This window comes from Myripristis murdjan, chromosome 7 (genome assembly GCF_902150065.1).
Source record: "Myripristis murdjan chromosome 7, fMyrMur1.1, whole genome shotgun sequence".
NCBI lineage: Eukaryota > Metazoa > Chordata > Actinopteri > Holocentriformes > Holocentridae > Myripristis > Myripristis murdjan.
In genome coordinates, this window is record NC_043986.1 from 30,509,445 (window position 1) to 30,522,552 (window position 13,108).

The following is a 13,108-nucleotide window of genomic DNA, read 5'->3' on the forward strand; positions in this document are numbered from 1 at the left end:
TGCTTGTTTGCATGTCTTTTATACGCATTTCCCGGTAATTCAGCAGGACATGTTTGGTCTCTTTGGAAACCCTGGGATCTCCACCAGAATTTAAAATAAAGTTCTGTGGGTTTGAACAAAACTGAACCACGCAGCAATAACAAATCCATCCACTGACCCAGAGAGAGTGAGAGTTGTGTTTAACTCTCAGTCTCTCTGGTTCAAATGGTGGATCCGGCCGTGAATATCTCACTCCATGTGCGTTTAATGTAGCAGGTGCAGCAACAGAGGAGAGACCAAGTGACCCTCATGCTTCATTTGTCTCTAAATCTACTCATTACTCTCCAGCTTCTATCAGTTCAACCTCATCTGTGTGTTTGCTCAGTCGTGACTTTTTACCAGTTGTTTTTGGATTGAGGTTTGTGATGTCTTTGCAGCAACTGCACGATGCTGATTATCAGTGAACTGATGTCAAACGTTCAGATGGTTTAACTTTTAGCTGTTTATTTTATTTTTTATTTTTTTCACTCCAGATGGTAGTCATGATGTCAAACTGAGTTACTTTAAAATCAAATTGGTGCTTAGGGTGAACAAGACATACTTGACCAAACCGTTTTCATTATGGCCATCAGCTGTGTGTGGCTATGGCAGCATCCCCATTCTCGTATTGGATTGCACTTGGAGTTATTGCATTAATCGTTGCAATGAAGATTGAATATGAAGCCCCAGATGGCCAAAAATGTTTTTGTATATAAAAATGTAAAGAATGGGCCGTGCAGCATTGCTGGCCTGCTGTGCTGAGAGTGTCCACTAACACCACTGTGTGGCAGCATTGGCGCACACTATAAAACACCCTCAGTTCAAATCTGATGTGGTTTTCTCTGCAAATGTCACTGTTTAACTACCAAGCACCAGGACAATTTTAAATAGCAGTGTTTTGCTGCTTTAAGGTATCTCGCTTAGAGTGTCTCTTTAGTTTTTAAATCATCTCCTCCTGGGGTTTTTTGTACTTTATCCTCCTAGGGCTGATAGTCTCAGGCTAAACAAAATAACATTTTTTATCTTATCATGTGGGAGCCCACTAAAGGTAATCCCATGACCCATTTTTAATCTGGCCTGTATTTAAGAAACTCGGTTGTTTGCAGAGGAGAAATCCTGAGCCCCAGATGTTCCTGAAGTATCTTTAGTCCAGGACCAGTTGTGTCCCTGACACATTAGACACACTGTGCAACCAGATGATGATGTTGTTGATAAAAGCGCTTTACAGATCATTAGCATGAATGAACTGTATGGCATATGACAAAACATGTTCAGATATTTACAATTCAAATAACATGCTTTGTTTATGAAAACTGAGAGAAATTTGTTTCCCTGTGAGGATTAGATGGAAGAGACACAACGAGGAGCAGGAAGTAATTTGGCATTGATTTTTTTTTTTTTTTTCACTGCATCTCAGATTCAAATTTATATTTATATTTGTATTGTCTCACCTGATAAATTTAGCTTGCAGCAATTTTCCCCTACAATTTCCCCGTAAGTACATTCAAAGGTAGGGAAAAACATTTTTCCATATTGTACCACAGTGTCACATCCATAATGTGTATCTGCTGGTTGCAGCTTCACTGAAGCTCCATCCCACTTACGAGTGAAATATTCCAACCCCACATGCCGGTGTTTTATGGCTGCAGCATCACAAATAGAACAGATCTAGATGTTTTGTGCATCATTTTATACACATTTCCCTGTAATGCAGTAGGCCATGTTTGGTAGCCGTGGAAACCTTGGGATCGCAGCTTGAATTTAAAATATAGTTCTGTGGGTTTGGACAAAGCTCATTTGCGCAGAAATGACAAATCCACTGACAGGAGTGACAGGGTTGAGGTATTGGTCGAAAGCGCAGAAAAACAAGTTATCAATACATATTAAGTGAATGTATTGCACTCTGCACCGTCTTTAATCCTAACCAAATGATTTCATTGATTACACCTAAATATATATCTAACATTTTCATGCGACAAACAGGTGAAAATGATAAGAAAAATTCACACTGTTGCCAAATCATCATCTCATTTGTGGAGGAATGTAATCCTCTCAGTCGTGTATCAACAATATTTAATCTGTGTTTTAGAATCTGTGTTCATTGCACACAATTTTGAGTCCATAAAAACTAACCAGCTCGATTCACACAGGCCAAGATTTTTTTTTCTTTTTCTTTTTTTTTCTTTTTTTTTTTTTTATCTTGGTGGCACAGATTTGATCTATTGAATGCTGTCTCAACTGGATCCAACAGAAACAGGCCCAGGAGCCATCTTGGCTTGTGAGTCCCACCGAAAGAGAAGCTGGTTTACAGTAAGAGACTCCCGCTTGGGCATAACACACTTACAGAACGGTGCATGTGAAAACACTTTAGTGCACTTTTTGCACACGTTCCTGTCAGCGTGGCGAGCTCATAAGTGGAATAATCTCTGGTGTGAGTTTGGGTTTTCGTTCACGTCTGTGGTGTTTTGGCTTCCTCGTGCGAGCATCAGAGGTGCTTGATGAGTCGACACTATGTTCCTGTGCAAACGCCACTTACCACGCGGGATTTTTTTTAACCTAAAGGATATGGGGCTGACACTTGTGTGTGTGTACCGAACAGCTTGTGATCTCACCTCGATGTCGGGGAGATTGAGGCAGAGGCGTTGGCAGACGGAGACGATAATCAGACTCCACGCTCGCTGATTTTCAGACAAATTAAACGTCAGGGGAAAGCAGGGAGCGGGACCACTGGGCTGCTTTGAAAAGCCGAGGCTATCATAAATTATTAATGGCTCCCCGTCTCGCCCTCCCTCCCTCCATCCATCCCTCTCTCCATCCCTCCCTTCCTCCTTCCACTTTGGTCTCCATCACTTTTTCTTCTTGCCAGCATCCTCTTCTCACCCCTCCCTCCTTGGTCCGCGTCACCTCTTCCTCTCTCCTCCTCTTCATCCGCCCTCGCCTCCTTCCTTCTCGGTCCTCATCGCCTCCTCTCACGCCCAGCCGCCCTCTTTTCTCCTCCTCCTCTGCATCATTTCCCCCCTCTCTTTCTTTCTTCACCTCTTCCTCCATCTTTCCCTCTCCCTCCCTTCCAGTTGGCCCTCATCCCGTTCCCTCTCTTCGCCCCTTCATCTTATCCTCCCTCCTCCATCACTTTTCCAATTTCCGCAATGATAAAAAAAACCCACAACAAGTCATTACTTTTGTTGTCACGCCTTCTAAAAAAAAAATCAGATTGAAGATGAATTATCCAAAAACTATCCACATCGCCACCGTTCATTTCCCTCATAATTAGCCGGTGTCCTCTCACACTGCGCTGCCTTAAATGAGAAATGGTATTGAAGTTGACTTCCTCCGAGGGGGGAAAGTTTGGCCACAGCTTTGATTTTCTCTCCCGTGAAACAACAATAAAAAACACGGGACATCAGCGCTGTTTGGCTCCCTGATCCTTCACAAGAGAGGAAACGGAGTTATTCACATTTCTGAGAGGAAGAGGAGACCCAATCACCAATTTTAGGGGCGTAACGGCAAAGTAACATAACGAGTAGCGAAGCAAATTATCACTCCCGGGGAGAGATAAGTAAAGTAACATCATTGCTCTGGAAATAAATAACAAATAATGAGTATCGTGTTACATTTTGGGCTAATGAGCATGATGCCGCCCCCCCCCCCCCCCCCCCCCCCCCCCCCCCCCCCCCCCCCCCCCCCTCTTTCTCTCTCTCGTCTTGCGGCAGAAAAGTGAAAGTTTCTAAACTTTCCCGCTGCAAGACAAGAAGAGAAGGGGGGGAGCGGAGAGGAAGCGGGCAGATTGATAGATAGGCATTTGATGGATTCGACGGAGCAGATGGAACAGCTGCAAAGCCCTGAAGTGGCCGTCCATCCTCTAACTCATGTGGGCAAACCTAGACAGGATTTGTTATGGGCCTATTCATTAGATTTAGGGCCCGCGCTATAGCCTGTGATTGTAAAAGGAAGAGGGGTGGAGGAGGAGGGGGTGGGGACTCATTCAAGGCTCTACGGGGCAATATGGACTCGTCCAAATGTTATTTGAAAGTACAGGCCTCCTCATTACGCCGGATAAAATATGAGAGACTCCCAGTCAAAAATGCTCCGAGCTAGCACACAGGCAAGGAGATAATTTTTCACGGTATTGTAATGGTCTATAACAGCTTGTCTCACTCTCTCTGTCTTGTGCTCTTGCTTTCATGCACACACACGCACGCGCACACGCACACACACACACACACACACACAGAGTTATTTTTCTATCTTTGTGAGGACATCATAATGACTTCCATTCATTCCCTGCAGCCTTTCCCTGATCTTAACAAACTACACCAAACGTATCCCTGAGCCAAAGCCTTACTGAATAGAGCCTAAGTGGGTGAAACACCCCTTTATTTCACAGTTCCCTGCTCAAAAGTTATAGGAGACACCTCAAAACAAAAATTAAAAAAAAAAAAACTAGAACTAGCTTGTGTACACTAAAAGATAAAACGGTAAAATTGTTTGATTTCCCCGTTTTTGTTCTCAAATAGTCCCCAACTAATCCAAACCCTAATCTTAACCATTTTAAAATAGGACTAAAATAACACATTGGATCATAACCGCAATCTGGCCCTAACACCAACCAAACTCAGTCCCTACATTATTCTTAAACCAGGCCCAAACTAACCCAAACCCTAATCTTAACCATTTTAGAGCAGAATTTTAGACCCTGACCCTAACCTTAACCAAACTCTGACTTAAAAAAAACACACCACTCTACATATATTTTTAGAAGCATAATTGGAGTCTCATGCTGTTGCAAGACAAAAGGTGAGGGTGTGTGTCCATAAGACTGTCTCTGTCACCCAGTACCGGGCATCAGGAGCTGACACATGGACTCACATTAACTCAGGGCCAAAACCACCATTTCAGCATTGGGGGGGACAGACATTTTGGGAATGCCTGAACATTGAATTGCTAATATATTCCAGCAATATTTTTTTTGGGGGGGGGACATTTTTGGAGTGCCTGAACATTGGGGGGGACTTGTACCTCTCAATGTATATGGGCGTTTGGGCCTTGCATTAACTCCAGAGTTTAACGCACTGTGCTTCAGGAACAGGACTTACAAAGCAGTGAATCTAAACGTTTCCCTAATAATAAATCCCTAACAACCAACAGTCACCGTCCTTTTTGTTGTCCACACAGGACCCTCACCACAGGCCCTATCTTCCAACAACCCCATAATAACTACAGACAATACACAGAACGTATCTGACAGGACAATCTGTTGCAGCACATAAAGACCAAGAGGATGAGGAGACTCCATTAGGCTGAACTGAACTGTTGACCACGTTTTCCTGTTTTAAAATCATTCAATTATTGACCCTTTTTTCCCCCCAGTGGCTCAGAGATGGCCGGCGTTTTTTGGAATGCAAGTTTACCATGAAGGCTTGCGAGTAAAACTTTCTTCATCAGAGGTTGAATGCAGCACGCAGAAAGTAGCTACTTCAAAAACTATGCACTATGGGTGAAGTATTCCTTTAAACTAAACCTAATTCTAACCTAAATCAATAAGCCAGAATGTCCTCTCTTCCTAAAAATATACCCACTCTGTTGGTTAAAAATGTGTTCTGCTCCTCACTATGTAGCTATGTACAGGAACTCACACACACACACACACACACACACATACACACTATGACAGTGTGTGACTGTCTCTCTGGCCCTATATTTTGCGAATACACAGTCAGATGCACACACACACACACACACACACCTCAAACACAAGCCCAGTGATTTCCAGAAAAGGCGGCGCTGATAATTATGATAATGAATCTAGCTACTGTCTAGCGTCTATTGTCACCTGGTAATGAGTTTGTCCCACAGGTCAGTGCTGTAATAGCTCATTAGCAGCGGTGGCTAATGCAGCACTGTGATGTAGCTCACATCGGTCAGCGGGGCTGTTTGTTTGGCGAAGAGGCTGTCCGGCTGTCCTGTCTTTCACCATTGATTAGTTTGGGTTTCAGTACAGCTGCAAGGTGGCATACAATGGAACTGTGTGTGTGTGTGTGTGTGTGTGTGTGTGTGTGTGTGTGTGTGTGTGTGTGTGTGAGTGTGCATGCCTGTGTGGAAGTCTGTTTACATGTGTGAGTATGTGCCTAAGTATGTGTGTGTTCCAATATAACCAATACCCGGTAACCCAGCGCGGCCTCATTAGCTCTGTGCAGATGGATGTCCCGTTCACTGTATTTTCCCATAGAGAATCTCTTACCATTGCTGTCTATGGGGGCAACCTAATATAAATGAATTGGCCCCAGCAGGTTGTTGCACAGGCGCTTGGCAGCCTACTGATAACATATTTTCCCTCTAATGCAGGCCTTATTTTTCAGCCTGGGACTCCAAAATGACAAATTTAGGCTCATCTTGGGACCGAGGCTCATGAAAACATATTGCTAATTTTGTCGGATAGCGATAGGTCATGTTGGGTCCCAACTCACCATTTAAGATACAGTGAAGTGAAGAGGGGATGGTACAGCCGGAGGGAATTTGACTTCAAACAAGAAACTTGGGAAATTGATTAAAACGGAATCTATCTCTGAAATAATCCTGTCAGGCCTAATGTCTTTAGCGATGGTTCAGGGCCTAAAGTGAGTCAGGCCTACACTGCTACTGGGTGCCTAATATTATGCATTCATTAGTCACGGTTTTAGAGTAAGAGATGATATATTATTTGTAATTAAATTATTTAGTATATTTTTCATTTAACTTTTGAGATGAGCTGAGCCTTGGAGGCAGTCATTCTATGATTTGACATGAAAAATAGATTGGTTATTTGTTTGTTCATCTATTCCCTCCCTTACTCATGCCCACAGTCACAAATTCATTTAAGTATATGAGGTGACACTTTCCTGTGAGGAAAATGGGTCATTGAAACAAAAAATAAATATGACACAGTATATAAACATAGATTGCAACAACTGCATAGATGTAAGAATAATGCAACCCACAGTTAGAACACCAGCACATCAAAAATAACCAATGCAGTTTTGCATGTTGGCAGCCTGGGAAGTTACATTTGGATTTTTGAGTTCAGGACCTAGAAGAAGAAGAAGAAGAAGAATTTGACAAATAAATCTAGTTTGAGTTTGAGGAAGATGGGATGCTTTTCTGTGTCACCTTATGCTTTAAGCTGCATAATTTTTAGACTATAAATCTTTGGCATGTATGCAAGGACAACAAAATGCAGTAAAACCTGCTGATAGAAACTAAATTATTCATTTGTCAATTCATTTGCTTGTTAAAAAGTGAGGACAGATGTTACTGTTTTGCAGGAATTTTTGCGAGACAACAATTTTGCATTTGTTCTCCACTTGTAGAGGACATTTTATGAGCCAAGGATCAGCTAATTGTATTAATTCCTATATAAATGTAATTTAAGTTACTTTAAAGAAGAATCAAAATCTGCAGGTGTTAGAAAATAAGTTTTCCTTAATTCCTTAAAAAGTTAGATATTTAGAGCTACAAACTGTAGATCTGAGATCATCAAGGTTAGACCAGTATATTGGTTTGTTGATGTATCAGGCCAATTGAGTTTTATTAAAATTTGGACCCTGGTCATTCAGTGCCAGGCACTGCAGATGTGATGGAGGTTCCGACTTTATTCACTCAACAGCTTTAAGAGTGCCGGTCTAAAAGTTGCACTGAGACCTGCATCACCGGCCAATTGCCAAACCACTTACATGAATGTCATTAGTCTGGCTTACAATGGAGGGTTTAGTATCCCATGATTTCCTCAGTTCTGTCACTCTGAAAATAATAAAATTCAGGGGGATGCTGCTGTTCAGTGGTAAGGTTTTTACCCTGAAAATGGTAAAAATTTTAAGATTCTGGTACAAAATACTGGATAAGTAAGCTGATACTGTGACTTTTCTTGACAGGACAGAGATGTTGGCTACATATATAGAACAGAACAGAATATAATAAAATATAATGGACAAGAATAGAATTTTTACTGGCATGTTAGCCCATGGCACTAATGTTTCCAGGCTAATGCGCGAGTCCCTTCAACTAATAGAATCTGAATGTGCTGTTGGCACCTGGCAACCCCTGGGTGGCAACGCATTGAATCCCTTGGAATTTGGCAACATCCCTTAAAATTACTCAGCTTAAATAGGCATGTTACAAAAAAAAAAATCATGGACTCCTCTCTGTCATTCCCGCAGATAATTGCCACATCTCCTTTTCTTCCCATTTCCATCCCTCAGGTGATGTTCCGTTGCCATGGAGTCATGTAATGCGTCCTCACATGCTGATCGGAATATGACTCAGTGGCTCAATACTGTCTTTCATACAAAGGCTTACTGAGCAGCAGATCGATCATGCTGACTGGCCAAGGTTTGACATTCTCTAATGCCAGTGATATGGGTGGAGCCAAAACTGTTGAACTTTATAGGGTTATGCCCTCCTCTTCATCAAAAGCTAAACTACTGAGAATATTGACTTGACTTTGTGACATATAACTTCATTTTCTGCATCCCAGTGGCTGAGAATTAAAATAAACAGCAGTCTGAGTGTGGTTTTAAGGTTAATACACAAACCTGTTACAAGTGCTACACTAGTGTCTCCTCATTTGGCTAGCAACCCTGCTTATTTGAAAGGGGAAAAAACTGTTATGATACATTTAAAACTTGTTAAATTGGTTTCCAGTCAGCCATTTTGTTACTAGAATATGTGTCATACCTTAATAAGTCAGTCAGCCATTTTGGCTCCTGGAGACACGTTAGGTTTTAATCAGTCAATTAGAGCAGCGGCTGATTAATATGACTGGACTGGGAGCAACCACAGCCAAGAGAGAAATGGGCCAGCGAATGAATAATCACCACAGGAGTACTGGAGCGCTGCTGCGTGAGTTATAATCATCAAAGATTAAAGGGGAAATAAACTCAAATTTTAAATATGGCCTTGGCTCTCCGACAGTTTCTAAGGATGATGATAGCCAACATGAGTGATTTCTGAGTGACTGGGAGATGCTAAAACTCAGGAATGGTTATTTGCCCGCTGGACAATAACAATACCATTGGGGGCAATAAGGAACAAGATAATAAATGAAGCAGTAGTGGCTATAATTCTTGTCAAAACTTTCAAAATGCCCTCTGTGCACCAGAGCCTTTAGATAGAGAGCTGTGCTGTATGCTGTTCTCTGTAATCGGTTCTTTAATACTGTGTATTTCTCATTTCCTTTAAGTTCATTTTATTGCCAGTTGTTGTCATCATTCAACCAGGATGTAGCACTATTGGACTGCTGCTTTGCAAGTTGGTATCATCAAAGCTTGATTGATTAGTAAAGCTGGTGCAGAGGGAGCAATGCTGGAAACTCAATACTTATAATTTAATACCGGAAATGTAGTCTCAGCTTTCATAGCGTTCAGATATCACATCATTACTTAGCTCACTGAAACTGCAAATCAATCATCTCTGCACGTACTGTATCATCACAGCATAAAGCCATGACACAGAACCTTTACACATAAACATTTATTACATTCAGTCCAATGCCAAACCTGTTCACACAATGATCATTAAGCTTGTCATTCACCCATTAAATTCACTGCATTTTGCATTGCAGCTGACATTGGAAAGCTTGTGTCTGTGGAGAAGGTCCTACTCTGTTGAGCAGTTGACCTGTAGTGACACATTTTACCTCAACCACTCTTCACTATTTCTTTTTTTTTTTAGATTATTTTTTGGCCATTTCTGCTTTATTAGGCAGGCACAGTGCAGACAGACAGGGAAGACAGGGCAGAGAGAGGGGATGACATGCAGCAAAGGGCCCGGGCCAAATTTGAAGATCTCAGTGGTACGCACTCTACACAATGGCACCCACAAATCACTATTTCTACCACAATTGTATCATTAAATTTATATCATGGCTAATACTTTGTATAACAATTCCATGACTCTCTCAAAAATTTGTTTCCTCCAGTTTTTTTTCACAATAAAGTTGCATTAAGCGATTTCTGACCACTAGAGGGTGTGTTGAGAGCTCAAACTTGCTGTGTAAACAAACAGGATCGCTGCTGCCCCCAGGCCCACAGCAGCTTAGTTGTACAAAACCAAAAGTTACAGTGGACAAAATGTATTTTGGGGTTTCAAATTATGGATACACTTCACACTCACAAGGCTTGTGTTAATGTGTTGTGATTATTTTGGCTCAGACCTTCAATTCAAAAATGTGGTGGAGCCACAGCCTTTCATCCTCCACCCCTGCAAATATTTCATGTGGGGTTCCACAGGGCTCAGTGTTAAGTACACTTCTTTTCTGTCTTTACATTCCTCTTTTGAGAAGAACGATCCAAACTTATAATATCTCTTTTCGTTGTTATGCAGATGACATTCAGCTCTACCTGCACATAAATTCCCCATATCACGCTGATATAACTCAATTACAAAACTGTCTCCAAGATATTAAAGACTGCTTGGTTCATTATTTCCCTCAGTTAAATGAGGACAAGACAGAGATCCTACTCTTTGGCACTCTTTTGGCACATTATAACACTCTTGTTTGCCATACCCTCAATAACCTTTCCACCTACATTAGACCACATTCCAATAATTTGAAGGTGATCTAAATTTTAACAGACATCTCCAACCATCTCCAAATGTAGGCATTTCCTAACACCCTCCAGTCTAGAAAGACTCATTCATGCACTCATTTCATCCAGGCTGAACTACTGTAATTCCCTTAACCTAGTCATCACTCAGGCTACCAGTTTCCATTTACAGCTAACTCAAAACACAGCTGCCGGTCACTAACAAGGTCCAAGAAATTATATTGAATGAATGCTGTATTTATAGTAATAACCTGTAGAACTTGTAAGTTATCATGCAAACATATAGCTAACATACTGCATTTGTGATTTTTGTTTGTTTGGCTACAAAACATGGAATATGTTTTGTCCTCATATTTGGCGCATTCCTTGATAATTAAGTAATATCCATGCAAGAATAGCTTTGCAAACAGATATTTATGAGGAAAATGTGTACTTTGGGAAATTTAATTCTCTTATCCTTACAAAAATCATGGAAGTTTCCTGTAGTATTTATGTAGTAACCACAGTTTTACCAAGGTACTTAATGGTAACTATGATTAAGAATAATACTTTTAACCATGGTACTACCATGCTTTTACAATATTTTATGTTAACTGTCCTAATCCTTTTTTTTTTTTTTTTTTTTTTTTTTTTTTTTTTTAAGGTATTTTATGGTATCTATGATTAAATGGTGGTAATACTGCAGAAAACCAGTGGTTGACCCAAAGTAAAATCATAGTTCAGCAAACATTGTTTAACTTTCCACAAGAAAGAAATGTAGAAATATGGATAAACACCCTATGAAATGAATGTATACCTTCAGAAATGCATGGGCAAGTCCACAGAGTATTCTTCCTTCATGAAAATTTCCAAGATACAAGGATTGGCCAAGTCACTGCTGATGTGCATACTGGAACAACAACTTGAAAATGAATAAATTGCCAAAGAAAAACCCTGCTGAGCTCTTTAAGGTATGGTGGACACATTTTCATGGGAAGGAGTCATGTGTGCCGAACACTAATACACAGTGGATAATTCCACCATGAAGGAAAATAAGTGTAAAAAGTGTTTTCATCGGAGAGCCTTGGACCGACTCCAACCTCATCAGAGGAGCACATTTATTTTGGAGTCAGAAATGTATTGGCTTTAATTTCACGCTGCACGCATCCCAATACTAGCAAGAGGATGGGAAAAAAGCAAGGGGGAGAAACAGAGAGGAAGACAGAGAAAATATGAAGTTTAATTTTCTGCCAAAAGTCATTTTACCAAAGAGAATGAAAGTTGATACACTTACAAACAAAGGAGGTGGAAAAGGAAAATAAGATACAGGGGGAGATGGTTCATTTTGAGGTTATGCAAATTTAAGGGAAGCAATTGGTTTTGTTTTGGAGTAATTTACTTCATTCAGCAGCTGATGTTTGTCCTTTCCTTTGTGCATTTGATTGGCGAGGATGCTCCAGTGCTTTTAATTTCCCCCCCATTTCAATCCTGTGAGCAAGGTCAAAAAAAGGTTATGAACACAGAGAAATGGCTTCAAATAATGTCAGCACTGCCTTATAGCTGTTGAGAGTATTTTGAAGCTTCGAAATGAATAGCTTGAGGCAGTTTGATGATGGGAGGAAGGTGGGGGTGGCATCATCTCTGGCAGCATGGTGGCTCAGAGGTTGCACAGCCCAGTCACAGCAAGAAGGTCCGGGGTTCAGCCGCTGGCTCTGCTCCTTTGTTGAGTTGGCATGGGTTTGTGTCTGCATGGGGTTTGCATCTGGTCCAAAGACATGAAGGTCAGGTGAACTGGAGACTCTAAAACTGCCCATGTCTGAATGATGTAGCATGCAATATGATGCACTATACAAATGTTATGGTGTGCTATGTAAAGTACTTTGAGGCATGCTTGTGATTATGGACCACAGAACTTAAGTGGTGCAGAAGGGTCATTCCCATTCAATCATCGTTCCAGGCTGGCTGTTTTAATGTATATTGTTGCCATGGTACTGTTGGGCTAACGTCCATATAAACTGATGCCTGTAATTAAGTTGTAATTTAGGCAAGGTGCCGAGGTAAACAAGGTGGTGGTCTGTTACAAGTTGCTGCTGTCTTTTTTAAGTAGGTTAGAGCCAAGGTTTTGACATCTTTGCACAAGTCAGTTGAGGTGGTTATAGTTTGTTATCATTATAGCTGATTTAATTGTAAAGATAATGAAGAATTGTCTTCTTTGCTAAAGTCGGGCTAAATTACAACAATTAGTAGCATTTAAGAGGTTATAGGTAGGTATTGTTGAGCATTTACCAGCTAGGATTGCTTTGATCATTTGCAAATGTTGACTGGTGGAGCTAAGAGGAGAAGCACATTTTTTGGTATAGTTAATATTGCAATGTAACTACAGTATTGCAGGTTCTCTACTTTTTTTTTTTTTTTTAAACTTGCCAAATGACCATGACAAACAGTGCAGCGACTGTTCTGCCTTATTCAAGTGATGTGTTATGGGCTGTATAAATAATCTTGAATTTATCTAATATGTGTGTGAAAATCAAATT